The 15,521-nt window shown below is 44.6% G+C and overlaps 1 protein-coding gene across 10 annotated transcripts in view; it reads left to right on the top strand.

The window, feature by feature from the left end:
- CACNA1B (calcium voltage-gated channel subunit alpha1 B) overlaps positions 1-15,521 on the top strand; it is a 495,135-nt gene that overhangs the window by 319,519 nt on the left and 160,095 nt on the right. The gene's annotated exons all lie outside the window — the stretch shown is intronic.

Below are 15,521 nucleotides of genomic sequence, written 5' to 3'. Positions count from 1 at the left end.
TTCCCCCCCTCCTAATTAAAGTGGACTTTCATCTATATATAGTATAGATGGCCACTTTCTTGGATTACCATATATCTCTGTTTGCCTCTAGAGTGAGATGTTTTGTGGGCATTTGTGAATTATCAATCTTTTAGGTTTAAATCGGTTTTATTTAACGTTTGAAAATGCATCTTTGTTTTCTTCCTTTCTTCATATGCCTTCTGTCTTCTTCCGTACTTCTCTCTTTCCCTCCTCCTCTCCTTCTCTTTCTCACACTTTCTTCCATTCCACTGCACCTTTCTTCTTACTACTTTAGCTCTTCTTTTTCTTTCTTTCTGTGTTGTTTTTTTTTTTTTGGGTGGGGGGTTGTGCCTTACAAATCTGTGTATTACTGTCCAGAAAATAACCCAACAGGTTCAAAGAAGAATTCCAGGTATGGTAATTTCTACATAGTTACATTGGTTCATCTTGGACCAATGTATCTATGCATATACAATGCCAATGTGATCCCTCTTGAAAGTTGGAAAACACTGTAGTACAGCCCCTCGGACTTTAACTCGCCTGTTCGCAGTAGACGAGTGGAAATAAGCTGAGGGTGTCAGAAACCATGAATCAGACTGAGACAGAAGTACAATTAAATCACACTTGTTTATTAATAAAAAATAAAAAGGTAAATAGAAAAAGCGTAGTCAAGCATAGCCAGAGTCCAGTAACCAGATCAGGTAGTCAGCCAGGCCAGAAGTCAGGGATCCAAGTAGAGCAACAGCAAGCAGGATAAGGAGCCAGGAGGAATGTCAGCAAGCCAGTCTTTAAACAAACCGCAGGAGATGGTTTCTAGTGATGTGACCAAGGCGAAGGCAGAGGTGAAGTGAGCTGGAAGGCTTTAAGTAGGCAGGTCAGACGAGCATCATCAGGAACAGCTGGTAACTGTGGAGAGATAAGAGAGCTGGCAATTAGCCGACAGCTGAGCAGCCAGCCCAGAGAAGGAAGGGCTAAGCCAGCCCTGACAGAGGGATAGTGTGGAACCGCATCTGAGTGGGGGGGGGGGGGGGTGTTTGAACAGGAGCCAATTCTCCTACCAGCCTGTGTCCTCTATCATTCTCTTTGCTGACTTTCACTGTATGCTAGGCCCTGCTAAGAACTATATGGGGTGGGGGCAGGGCAGGGAGGAGGGTTGGGCAGGAGCTGGCAGAGTTTACTTTTCCTATTAACAGGCTGGTGATTGGTTTTATAGAAGGTTCGAGCAACCAATCACTAGCTTATTAATAAGAAAATAATAGAAAAATGAAACTTTGGCACCTCCCACTCCCCTGTCCAATGCTGTGTTACACTGTAAGTCTTTCTGCATCCTAAATCAGTGTCACTCACTGGTTTAAAAAAAATTTTTAATGCTATATTTAATATAGAGAAAGAAAATGTAGCGCTAAAAAGTGAAATCAAATAGTGTGAAAACACAAATAAGAGTCCACAAAAAGTCCCTCCTAAACAGTGATGGGCCACCAGGGCTCAGAAAACAGTCCTGGAGAAAGGGAATCAGTGGTCAGTTTCTGCTAGATGGAATAAAGACATCCACAACAATCGAGGAGGACGAAATACTCTTACCAGAGTTGGTGGACCTGTATTTCAGCAACACCAGATCTTAAAGGCATGGAGCTATAATCGCTTGGAAGGGACTAGCTGTATAGGATCTCTCGCCGTCAGAAGTCATCTGGAAGATTCGACAGTCCACAGCTCAGGCTCCCGGTAACTCGAGATGTATGTTTCTGCGGCCATTCAAAAAGCCCAGAGGGTAAGTAGCATATAAAAAACAGACTCCCAATAGTGTCATTCTGAGAGTACAAAATGGCCTTTTAGTTGCAAAAAATGCCAAATATAAAAAAACAGTAATAAAATAAAAGTAGTGATCACATAAATTTAAAAGCAATATGGGAAGTGTACAACGCAGCCCTACGCGTTTCGTCCAAAATGGACTTCAACTGGGACATCAAGGGACTTTTTGTGGACTCTTGTTTGTGTTTTCACACTATTTGATTTCACTTTTTAGCGCTACATTTTCTTTCTTTATCACATTTATGAGTTTTGTCACATTCGTATGTAGCTGCTGTATATAATGTTGTTTACTGCGATTTAGCGCAGTAATTTATTTTTTTCCCACATATTTAATATAGCATATTTACTTAAATTGGTTTGAAAGGCAGAAGTTTTTTTATCTTAATGCATTCTGCATAGCAGCCCCTCTAAAGCCCCATACACACTATCAATTTTTCCGCTGAGTTTTTCCTTCAGGTTTACCAAAACCATGTAGTGCGAGGGCCGGCCTGATTGCATACACATTGAAACTCCTAAGGTTTGACCTCCTATTATATGGGTTTGGTAAATCTGAATGAAAAAAATCAGCAGACAAACGGGTAAGTGTTATGCCCCATACACACTATCAGAGGTCCTGCTCTGTCCAGCGATGTCCACGAGTGTCTCAGTCACCCGAGATTCTCCCTCCTGATTCGCTGAGACACGGCAGCGGCCCTATTGGCTGCTGCTGTCAAAGTAAGCTAGCCAATCAGGCGAGGGGGGTGGGGCAGGGGTTAGGGTTCCATGTCTGAATGAACACAGGGAGCTGTGACTCAGCTTGGGTGCCCCTATAGCAGGTTGCGTGCTGTTGGGGCACTCAACAGGAGGGAGGGGCCAGGAGCACAGAAGAGTGACCCGAGAAGAGGAGGTTCTAAGCTGCTCTGTGCAAATCCACTGCAACAGAGCAGGTACTTATAACATGTTTGTTATTTTTATAGGAAAAAAAAGGAGACTTTACACATCATTGCTGCCTTGTTAAAGTGATTGTACAGTGCCTATATTATTTTATCCTTATTTTATTTATCAAAGTCAGATCAATCAAATATGCTTTATGTTAATATTGTTAACGTTGTTGTTGATAAATGTTTTATGCAGAATTGAGTTACAAAACGAGAAATATTAACATTGTAATTTCATGAATTTTTAACGAGGGAGTCTTTAGAGGCAGAATTGGGGTTGGGGCAGGGTAGGGTTGGGGGGGGGCAACTGGTGGCGGGTAATGCTTAAGGCCTGGCTAGTAGCTCAGGACTTGAATTTTTTTTTTTTTTGTAAATAGTTTTTATTGAAACATTTTCACAAGAAAATTTACAGTACAATGAGAAAATAGTCTTAGTGTCTTCCCCACATCATCCCAACATTACATAGCATATCACAAAGCAAACAGTAGGGAGAAGCTTGAAGCAGTTTGATGAACATACTGCAAACCAAAAAAACATAACAGGAAACAATATAACAAAGAACTGTTAAAGACTGGTCTGTCATATGTCCGAAGGGGGAAGCCAATAGGAATAAGAACGTGGATTGCATTAAATACTTGTTACATTGTATCAGGGATGGCTAGATTCCAGGGTGAGAAATTACGACAAGTGAGTACTCTTATACCATGTGTCCCAAATTTGCCAATTGTTATCAAACTGAATTTTTTTCCCCATCCTGAGGGCTAGGATTGATTCATATGAAAAGTGTAAATGGGTGGTCGACCAAACCTCTGAGGCATTGGGAGCTTGATTGTTTTTCTAAAATCTAGCTATCAATGACCTAGCCACCAGGAGGATGTGGGATATAACAACTCTAAAGTTAGGTGGGTATTTTTCAATACCCAAATTAAGAATTGCCAGGCCTGGTTCAGGGGCAGAGAGGAAACCTGTGATACTAGAAATGGCACGAAATATGGTGTTCCAGAAGCTTCTGAGATGTTTACACGACCAGAACATATGAAGTAGGTTACCAACCTCCCCACAGTTCCTCCAACACAGAGGGGAGGACTCAGCAAGGCCAAATTTAGAGATCCTAAATGGAGTAAGGTACCAGCGTAAGGCAATCTTCTGAGCTAGCTCCCAGTGCCTGACACACCTCGAGGCCCTGTAGTTAGGTTGCACTTTTTCTGAGTTACAATGGTGCCATGCATTCAAAGCTAAGTCCTCCTCCCAGCGCAGAAAGGGGCGAGATTTACTAAAGGCAAGCTTTTGCTGGAGGAAGTTATAGAATAAAGATATTCCTTTGGGTAGGGGGGGATTGGCATTGATAAAGTGCCAAAGAGATTCAGCTACTGAAACACTGGTAACTTTACTTCCCCTTAGCAAATGAGATATTTGATAGTGTTTATATACATCAGCAGGCTTTAGCTGAAAGCGCGTCCTTAGAGAGTGGAATGGGATCATGGAGGGTCCCTGAAAGAGATCCTGCAGCCACCGTACTCCACTCTCAGCCCACGCTTTGGTGGAGAAATCAGGGATTAAGAATTAGGACTTGAAATTTTGAGCCCTGTTGTAGTAGACACCAGCTTTTTAGTGATCTCCTTTAGCTTCCGGGACCTATGCTGAGTGACTGCCCTGCTACATTGTGAACCCAGGAGGTCGCTTGATTGGCACAGGTGCCATTCATTTTCTCCATTAAGGCAAAGCACCACCCAGCTGCTCTGCCTCGTCCAATCAGAGAATGCTTTGTATTCATAGAAGGATCCTACAGGAATGCTATATGCATAATTACATAATTCCAAGCAGGACCCATGTGGCTATGTAAAAATATCCAAATCTATAATTCTTCTCTAAATTTGTTCAGACCAGGCAACTTCTTCATTGTTTACATTTGTACTTTGTCAGTGCTCTAAGAGGACAAGGGGGCGCTCTTTACATCTAGAGGAAAAGAGATTTCATCTCCAAATACGGAAAGGTTTCTTCACAGTAAGAGCTGTGAAAATGTGGAATAGACTCCCTGCAGAGGTGGATCTGGCCAGCTCAGTAGATTGCTTTAAGAAGGGTCTGGATTATTTCCTATGTGTACATAATATAACTGGGTACTAACATTTATAGGTAAAGTTGATCCGGGGAAAATCCGATTGCCTCTCGGGGGATCAGGAAGGAATTTTTTTCCCCTGCTTTAGCAAATTGGATCATGCTCTGCTGGGGTGTTTTGCCTTCCTCTGGATCAACTGTGGGTATAGTATGTATATCATTTCCCTTCATTTTTCCCCCCTTTTCCCTTTGTTTTCATATAAACAGGGATGGAGACTTGTGTACCGGATGGTCATGGTATCATACAAAGTCACAACTTTTTCTCCTTCTATGCAACTGTGGGTATAGAATTGGGTATATGGGATTGTATGATATTATTATATAATAATATTTTTTTTTTTTTGTGGTTGAACTGGGTGGACTTGTGTCTTTTTTCAACCTGACTAACTATGTAACTATGTAACCTGCCTTTGTATCATCAATTTAATATTGATTCCCACTGCCCGGAGACCCAAATCTGTGAGCTCTGCGTCAGATCCTGTTCTATCCAGAAAGTAGCTTGGTGACGTGCCTAATGGAAATTATAGTCTGCTGGAGGATACATGGTTGTAAATTAAAAGTGAGGTGTAGAAAAAAAAATTAAAGAGGAAAAGCTTTTAAACAAAATTGTATTTAAAAATATATAATAATTGTAAAAAATAGGATTATAATTTTTTGCCCTGAGACTCCATGCACACTAGCTTTTTTATGAAGTCAAAGAAACACTGGAAAAAACCTCGGTAATAGCTTTTTGTAGTAGCGTTTTAGAAGCATTTTTGCAGTTCCTTTAAAAAAAAGTGGAAAAAAGCTCAAAAGATGTTATTAGAAGCCTAAAGTAGTGTGCATGGACACATAGGATAATGCTATTTCATTTCTAGGATCAGAAAAAATAATGCCAATATCAGCTTCTAGGAGTTTAAACCACAGTGGACATGTTAAAAATATTGCATTTTGGTGTAATTGAAATATATTTTTGTAGTAGATGTGTGTGTGTGTATGTATATATATATATATATATAAATTTATTTTAAGTATATATATTTATATATATATATATATATATATTTGAAACTTTTTTTTAATATGATGGAAATGTACATTTTGCAGTCACCTCTATACATTTTATTAAGCTAAATTTTTTTTTATTAAAAAAAAGTAACAGAAAGTGACAATTGAGTACTGTCCGTGTTACAAGTGCACAAATACGGCTACAATGACCTCCATGCTTTGTTAGAAAATCCATTTTTTTTCTCTATCTTCAATGATAGAAAGGCCTTTGTGCATAAACAGTGTTTTTTTTTTTTTTTTTTAACGGGTGTGAGTTCACAGTGCGTAGCCAGGGAGGTCTATGTGTGTCTATCAAGATTCACGTGCCTCCTATGTCTCCTTCAGTCTGTGCCAGTCTCTGACCCGCTGTCTGCTCCCTGTCCATCATATCTTCTGCCGCCTGTCAGTGTTCTGTGTTACGGCTCAGCCCCGGGTCTGTGTCTCTGTCAGTCCAGCTCTGTGTGACGGCAATGTGAATTTTCCTCCAGCACCTCCAGGGCGGGAAGCATGACACAGATCTGTCCTCTATTACGTCAAAAGGGCACGGAGGCCAGAGCTCGCTTTATCGAGAGCCAGTGACCCCTGTGTGGCGGAAAGGGGGCCCACGTTGACCACAGTGTCCCATTCTCTCCCCTTGACAGCTAGCAGTACTTTGATTCTTATTGCACAAACAAGATTTTTCAGTCGGAATGAGGTTCAGTGAGTTGAAAATAGGCATTTCTTTTTTTTTTTTTGAGCTCCGTTGCATTAATTATTTCATTGCTGTTGGATGGAATCTCATGTGCGGTTTCAATAATGGCACTTTAGGGTAGTACTTTGAAAAAATCTTTGTGTGACATATTACTTTTTACTTGGTTGCTGTTCTGTGTCTTTGATATATACATTTTTCAAGACTTCCACTAATGATCAATTCTATGGAGCATATTCACAAAACAGCAAAATGATCCACTTACCAATCATTCGCTGCTTTTATAGCTGGATACCTGTAAGAAAATTCTTTCTTAGCCCTTGTACATGCGGTTGGACGTTCCGACAACAAAATCCGTCGGATTTTGTCCGAAACTGGTGTTGCGTACACACGGTCGGACAAAGTTGTCGGAAAATCTGATCGTTCAGAACGTGATGACATAATTTAGTTACGACAGGACTAAAGACATGCAGGTAAGTTAATTGGCTTCTGTCCAAAAATTGTCCCTAGTATATGAATGGGGACCTTGGATTGTTGGCTCCTTGAGGGTAGAGACCATTGTGAGTGTGCAATGTACAGGGATAGGGACAATTGTAGGCACTCAGGTTGAACTGGATGGACTGGTGTCTTCAACATATTCAACCTTACTAACTATGTAACGTTCAGGCTTGTAACCAATAGCTTTGGTCTCGTAATTTGATCTGAGCAGTCTTCTTCAGGGGGGGGGGGACAGTGCAATAAATGGGCGACTGAAATATCAAAAAGGAAAAAAGATCAAAATTTGTAAAGAAATTAATTATATAGCTATTATTCTTATTACTCACATGTGATATTTACCCTTTCCACCAAATCGTTACACTTGAACCAGAGACTTCTATTATGATGTTTAGAAAGGCCTACACTTTCTCCCTGAGGGTAATCCTGGGCCTGCTGCCTTGATGTTCCTACCCACTCATCCCGCCCACTGCAAATGGGGACTGGGCAAAAGGGGGAGGTTGCACAGAGGTATTGTAAGTCTGTGACTTCTAATGCCGCGTACACATGTAGCAGACTTTCCGCCGGACTTTCGGAACGAGCTACTTGCCCACACACGGAACTTTTGCAGCGGACTAATACAGCGTACTAAGTCCGCCGGACTATCCGCCGTACTTTTGAAATGAACGGACTTGCCCACACACGCGGAGGAAAGTCCGCTCATTTTGAGCACGTCTCCAGGTAGCCGGGGCCAGCGAAGGAGGCGTCGCTGGCCCCGTCACCTGGTATGGACTTAAAGGGGAACATCCATATCAGACCCTTATCCGAGCATGCTACCCGGCCGGCCAGGAAAGGGGGTGGGGACGAGCGAGCACCCCCCCTTCTGAGCCGTACCAGGCCGCGTGCCCTCAACATGGGGGGGTGCCTTGGGGAAGGGGGGGGCGCGTGACCCCCCTACCCCAAAGCACCTTGTTCCCCATGTTGATGAGGACAAGGGCCTCTTCCCGACAACCCTGGCCATTGGTCTGTGGGCGGGGGGCTTATCGGAATCCGTGAGCCCCCTTTAATAAGGGGGCCCCCGGATCCCGGCCCCCCACCCTATGTGAATGAGTATGGGGTACAATGTACCCCTACCCATTCACCTGTAAAAAAAAAAATTTTTAAAAACACAACACACAAGGGTTAAAATAGTTTATTGCACAGCTCCGGGGGTCTTCTTGCGTCTTCGGGGGTCTTCTCGCCAGACTCCTCCGCAATCTTCTGCTAGCTCTTTTACTAGCGGAGGAGCCCGGCTTTCTTCTTTGCCGCCACCGCCCTCTTCTTCCGACTTTGGGGGTCTTGTCCCCCTCTTCGGGGGTCTTGTCCTCCTCTTCGGTTCTTCTTGCTGGGCCACCGCGCCTTCTTCTAGCTCTTTTAAAAGCAGTGGCCCGGTCTTCTGTGGCCGCTGTCTTCTGGCCTCCTGTTCTTCTCTTCTGGAGATGTTGCCTCGTCGCTGTCTCCGCTCACAATGACGGGGACGCGGCGTGCGGCGACTTATATAGGGACATCACCGGATGATGTCCCTGCCCATTATGATGCCACAGTCCCAATCTATATATTGGATTGAATATTTGCTCTAACCATGATATATGATCTCATTTTGTAACTTATTATTATAAATCTGTCCTTTAAATTGTATATATTGTAATGTTCGGGGGACCAGGTAGATCGCAGGACACAGGCTTTGCTCACAACAAAGGGTTTATTAAACTTAAATCGCTTTACAGCAGCCAAAAACACAAAGGAAAAAGTTTTTAGTCTCACCGACTTGCACAGTTCAGAATAGCTGTCTCTATCCAAACAGAGCTTGATCTTGCTGGCAGGTAGCTTCCCCTGCCAGGAGCCTTCCAAACAGGACACTGCTGTCCACTTCAGTTGCTGTAACCCAGAACAAACACCATCCACCATCCACCATGTGTTTTCCACTCCTCCACACCCCTCTACAACTTCCTGTCTTGCTTTTTAAAGACACTGCCTTAACAGGTGGGTTAATCAATTGTATTCCCTTAAAGAGAGCACAACCCAAACAGAGGGGAATTATAGTGTCCTTCCAGGACCCAGCCACGGCGTCCATTACAATATATAATAATTTTTAGATTGATTTATGATTATTAATAGGTTATTGCAAGAAAAGGGAGGTGAGGGGACTCATGGTCCTGCTTTTTTTATTAACCCATTTCCAAATCCAGTTGTCACAAGCCCTTCCTTAAAGTAGTGTTTTTATTACCTTCATGTATTGACAGGCAAGTACATGTAAACCCTCCGCATCCCTAAACTCCTACCTACTGTCCCTCGTCACTGCCAGCGGGTCCAGGATCATCTGTGCCATTCCCTGAACCTCAGGGTTGTAGAGAAGAAAGCCGGGCAATGATAGGCTCCTGTAGCTGTCTATCAGTTTGCTGAGAGCGGAGGTGTGGCATGGCGGGCATTGTGTGTGTTGGGAGCACACAGCCTTGGCTGGGAAAACACACAACACAAGTGTCTCCTAAGCAGCCAGCTAGCAACAGGAGAGACCTACAAACAGGAAATCTGGGGCAGAGGTTCAGAAAATGGCCAGACTACAAAGAAAAGCACATTTTCCAGGATAAAGACTATGCGTATTAAATAATTCTGAACTTCCTCAGCTAAATTTAAAAAAAAAAAAAAGTAGGATTTAAGCTGTTGCACAGTAATTGAAATGCCTAATCTTCCCTGCTTTTAGTGGTCAATCTACAAATGTTTATACAATAACAATAAAATGAGGAAAAAAGGAATATTTCCCGGAATAAGGCAGGTGTAAATGAGGCCTTACATTGTCAGAAGGAGCAGTGAAGCACGCCATTGTGTAGCACTGCAAAACACAAGTATGTATTAGTATGCCTGTCCCATGCCATACATAATTGCCTTTCTCATTATAGGTGAAGAAGAATCATAAAACATTAAAGATGAGTTTACTTTCTCTTTCATTCCCTGCAAAGGTAAAGCATAATGGACTACTATACATCGCATCGCATCGCACAGTAGTCCATTATGTGTAACTTACCTGACACAGGAGCCAACGATGTCACCGCTGTCCCCTGTAGTCCGGCGCATCCATCTTCTCGGTGGGTCTTGCCGCTCCGCCGCTGTCATTCGGCGAAGCCGCGATGACGTCACTCCCGCGCATGCGCAGGGAGCCGCCACTCGCGGCATATCGCCGCGGTCTGCGGCTTACCCAGTGCGCATGCACCGTAGACAGCAGTGGCTGTCTTCAGGTAAATATCTCCTAAACCGTGTGGGTTTAGGAGATATTTATTTGACCTACAGGTAAGCCTTAATCTAGGCTTACCTGTAGGTCAAAGTGTGTTGTAAGGGTTTACAACCACTTTAAGGCTGGCCATACACTGAGCGAATTTCTTTCCTGCAGCCACGGGTTGCAGAAAATAAATTATTTTTCTATTCCCTATCAACACAGACAGTGTTAATGCAGGAATCCCTCCTGGTGGGGAGCATCTGTTGCCACCGGGGGAAGGCAGTGATTATCGCTAGTGGCTATAGCAGCTGCTACCGATAATTGCAAGAGAATATGGCAGGCTGGTTGGACTCAAGTTGATTAATCGATCAGCTTGGTACATTCAGCCTGCCTATTAACAGTTTTTGCTGGACTGGTCAAGATTTGAACTGTGTATGGCTGGCCTTACTCATATTAGAATTTTTAGATAAAGCTCATCTCTTTTAGATAAATGTAAATCTTATAAAATGGGAAGGATTATATGTTCCCTTTTAACAGGTACCTATAGAAATGTACACTTTTCATTGCATGTAGAGTGCCAAGATTTAGGATTGCACAGACTTGTAGGATGTTGTGACGTGTTAGGCTGCCTTTGTAACATGCGTGGAACAGATTGTATTATGTGTGCGGATCTGTGCTCCTGTGCTTGCTGGCAGGAAAAGCAAACCACCTCATATACAAGCTTTGTGAGGCACAGAGAATGATATCTGGCAAGACAGTGACCTGGCAAGCGGAGCCGCTACACACTCTTACAGCTGCGGGGGTGCCAAATCTCTGCCGTGCTAAAAGTAAATAGAACCAAAATTAGAAATTGATGGTACAGAGAGAAACCTGCCAGTAAAACGTTTGTCCTACAATATGTTCTTTAAAATGTGACAGCTGTATTTATAGCCATTGTGCATTTGAAAATATATATGACTTCAAGGCCAGCTGATATTCTAGTTTTAGGTAAGCACTAATTCTCCTTGGCTAGTTATATATATTCCATTGGCGAAATTGCATGGCAGTCTGTGTTCCTGCCCCTATCCTTACCATAAGGCCATAAAGAAGGTGCTATCTTGTAGCCAAACTTTTCTGCTCTTTATTCTGCATCATACACATGTCAGAAACCATGAAACAGACTGAGACAGAAGTACAATCAAATCACACTTGTTTATTACCGTATATACTCGAGTATAAGCCGAGATTTTCAGCCTCTTTTTTGAGGCTGAAAGTGCCCCCTCGGCTTATACTCGAGTCGCCGCTGTCTGACTGCTCGATCAGCGTATCGAGCAGACAGACGGCGGACATTAATTTTCAAAAGCCGCGCCTCCTTCTCCGCCTCCGCCTGTGATAGGCGGAACACTGAATTTCCCAGCAGTCAGTGTTCCGCCTATCACGGACATCCGCTCATTCTCATACTACGGACGAGTATGAGAGGATGTCTGTGATAGGCGGAACACAGGCTGCTGGGAAATTGAGTGTTCCGCCTATCACAGGCGGAGGCGGAATTTTGAATTGTAGAATGGCCGCCGAGAAGAGCGGCGATCCATCGGCACGGGACGGAGGAGGCACGGCACGGCACGGGACGGAGGAGACACGGGACGGAGGAGGCACGGCACGGGGGAGGCACGGCACGGGACGGAGGAGGCACGGGACGGAGGAGGCACGGCACGGGACGGAGGAGGCTCGGGACGACGGCGGCTCGGGACGGAGGCTTGGGACACAGGTAGGCTGGACACACACACAAGGCTGCACGGACACACACACACACACACACACACACACACACACACACACACACACACACACACACACACACGGATGGATGGATGGATACACACACACACACACACAGGGATGGATGGATGGATGGATGGATACACACACACACACACAGGGATGGATGGATGGATGGATACACACACAGGGATGGATGGATGGATGGATGGACACACACACAGGGATGGATGGACGGACACACACACAGGGATGGACGGACACACAGGGATGGACAGCCATGTCTCACCCTCGGCTTATACACGAGTCAATAAGTTTTCCAGTTTTTTGGGGGTAAATTGGGGGCCTCGGCTTATACTCGGGTCGGCCTATACTCGAGTATATACGGTAATAAGAATAAAAAGGTAAATAGAAAAAAGCGTAGTCAAGCATAGCCAGAGTCCAGTAGCCAGATCGGGTAATCAGCCAGGCCAAAAGTCAGGGATCCAAGGAGAGCAACTACAAGCAGGAAAAGAAGCCAGGAGGGATGTCAGCAAGCCAGTCTTGAAACAAACAGTAGGAGATGGTTCCTTGTGATGTGACCAACACGAAGGCAAAGGAAAAAGTGAGCTGGAAGGTTTTAAATAGGCAGGTCAGACGAGCATCATCAGGAACAGCTGGTAACTGTGGAAAGAGAAGAGAGCTGGCAATTAGCCGACAGCTGAGCGGCCAGCCCAGAGGAGGAAGGGCTAGGTCAGCCCTGACACCAAGTTTCTGTAAGGGCCGTGCATTGGCGTGCACTCTGAGCTAAAAGAGTGCAGCTGCGCAGGGCTAACACTATGGAAGCCCCAGACATCTGTAAGAGCCCTGCATTGGCGTGCCCCAGGCTTCTGTTAGGACTGCTCATGCAGTGCCCATTATCAATCCCACCACCCTGCCCAGGCGGTGCATGTGGAATGCAGGACCCATCAGGGGAGATCTCTTCCTGTTGACCCATTGCTTTGCATGTCCTTTTTGGATGGCTGGGCCTATATTAAGGTAGGGGCCTGGAGCTGCAGCTCCAATAGCCCCTACATTAATCCAGCCTTGTCTAGGGGTTCCCAGGGTTGATATCCAACGACTTGTACATGACGCAGAAAAAAGTCCTTTCCAAAAGTTTTATTTTGCAGTAGAACTTTCACAAAACACAGTCTCTTTGTTAGACCTGCAGTTCAAGGTACCCGAGTTCTTCACCCTTGTCCTCTGTTCCCAAAGTCTCTAATATCACCCAGAGAGTAGCCACTCACAGCTGGGTACTTTAAGGCTGTCAGCGCGTTGACTCAAACTTGAATAATTAACTGAAGATAAACAGGAACTTTTTCCCAACTGTACCTGAAACATTTCCCGCTCCCTTTGAGGTACTGGAAAAGTGTGGACTCGTCATTGTCCTTCCCAACTCAGTAACCAGGCACTTCTCAAGATGCCACTTGTCGGCCCTCCTCCAAAGAGTCCTCCCCCGGTCACTTACACGAGCTGTGTTGCCCCTCCAAGCCGAGAGCACACCCGGACACTCTGAATCCTCCCTCAGTTACAGTGTCTCGGACCAGCAGGTTCTGAGACTGGGGAACAGACGGATCCCTACCCCAGACCAGTCGGGTCTATCAGGGGCCACTGACAGGAACGTGTTGCGGGATGTCGGACACCCCGGTCCTGGAACCAGAACAGACCACACGGGTCTCTCGAACAATGCCAGAACCCCCAACACCTGACCCACACCTGCTTAAGTACCCCCTCCCAAACTCCTCAGCGGATCCGGCACTCCCGCAGATTGGCTCCGAGAGGGCCGATACCCAAACATCCAACCAGGCCTGGTTCTCGCCTGTCATGTGCACCCCACCGTTAACACCAGTCTGGCCAGGCCATGATTGATCTTCTGCCTGGTCATGTGAAGTCTTACCTACACAATTGACCCTCAGTACTGTAAGGTTCTGAGGCAAAAACCAAATTTACAATGTGTGTAACATTTGATCCCAAATGTCATCCGCTACATACGCAAATGATCATGTACAGATGTGTGCAGGTGATCACGGACATATGTGTGCAGATAATTATTGGCACATGTGATTTTAGTGGGACATATGTGGGGGGACATGTGTTTTTATTATTTGGGGACATGTGCATTTTGGGGACATTGTGTGGGGACATGTGTTTACACTAGACTGGTGATCAGTGAGTAAAAAGCTGTAAAAAACAGCCCATACTCACTGATCATCAGCCGGCTGCAGCGATCTGCTCTCTCCTCACGCGGAAGTTGTCGCTGAGGAGAGGAGAGCTGATTGCCTAGCAACCAGCTGTTTTTTTACATCACATGTCGGCTGTGATTGGACACAGCTGTCATGTGATCAGGAGGGCCAATCACAGAGCCCTCCTGCCGATCAGAGATGTGCCGTGTCCGAGTGACACGAGCTCATCGGGATTGTGCTGCTGCGAGGGCGCGATCCCTCTCATTCTGAGCGACGTTCCTGAATGTCCATTCAGAAGGAGAGAGCTCCCACCCAGCCATGTATGTACATTGGCCAGGTGGGAAGTAGTTAATATATGATTCATTTGTAGAGGTTTTTTCGTTTACATTACTTTTTATAAATACAGTGGGGACAAAATGTTATGATCCCCTGCAGATTTTGTAAGTTTGCCCACTTACAAAGAAATTAAGAGTCTATAATTGTTATCATAGGTGTATTTTATATAGAGACAGAATATCAACCAAAAATCCAGAAAAAAACACAATACAAATGTTAGAACTGCAACTCAATTTATGTGAGCAAAATAAGTATTTGATCCCCTATCAACCAAAAATAATTCTGGCTCCCACAGACTGGCTACAGTATGTGCTCATGTGGTACACAATTTTAGTCCTGTCAATTTAAGAAGGTGCTCCTAACAACAACTCGTTATGTGTATAAAAGACACCTGTCCACAGGATCTTTTTCTTCCATTCAAACCTCACCATTATGAGCAAGATCAAAGAGCTGTCAAAGGACGTCAGGACCAAGATTGTAGACCTGCAGAAGGCTGGAATGGGCTACAAGATCATCAGCAAGAAGCTTGGTGAGAAAGGAGACAACTGTTATGCCGTGTACACACGATCGCACATTCCGACAACAAAATCCATGATTTTTTTTTACAGGGATGTTGGCTCAATCTTGTCTTGTATACGCACGGTCACACAAATCAGAAATTCCGAACGTCAAGAACGTGGTGACGTACAACACGTGCAACGGCACTAGAAAAGGGGAAGTTCAATAGCCAGTGCGCCACCCTTTGGGCTCCTTCTGCTAATCTCGCGTTAGTAGAAGTTTGGTGAGAGACGATTTGTGCTTTTCAGCCTCGTGCTTTTCCAGTGGTTACGAACCTACAAGCACAAACTGAAGAGCGGTATCTGGTTTTCAGTGCATGTAGTCAATTTGCATTTGTTTTTCATTGCGTATTATTATAGTACGTATTTGATTTTCAGTGCGTTCTTGTC

Source organism: Lithobates pipiens, unplaced genomic scaffold (assembly GCF_037356315.1).
Source record: "Lithobates pipiens isolate NorthernLeopardFrog02 unplaced genomic scaffold, aLitPip1_a1.2 Scaffold_11, whole genome shotgun sequence".
Lineage (NCBI taxonomy): Eukaryota > Metazoa > Chordata > Amphibia > Anura > Ranidae > Lithobates > Lithobates pipiens.
The sequence above is the reverse complement of the archived record's forward strand: the minus strand, read 5'-3'. Positions and strand labels throughout refer to the sequence as shown.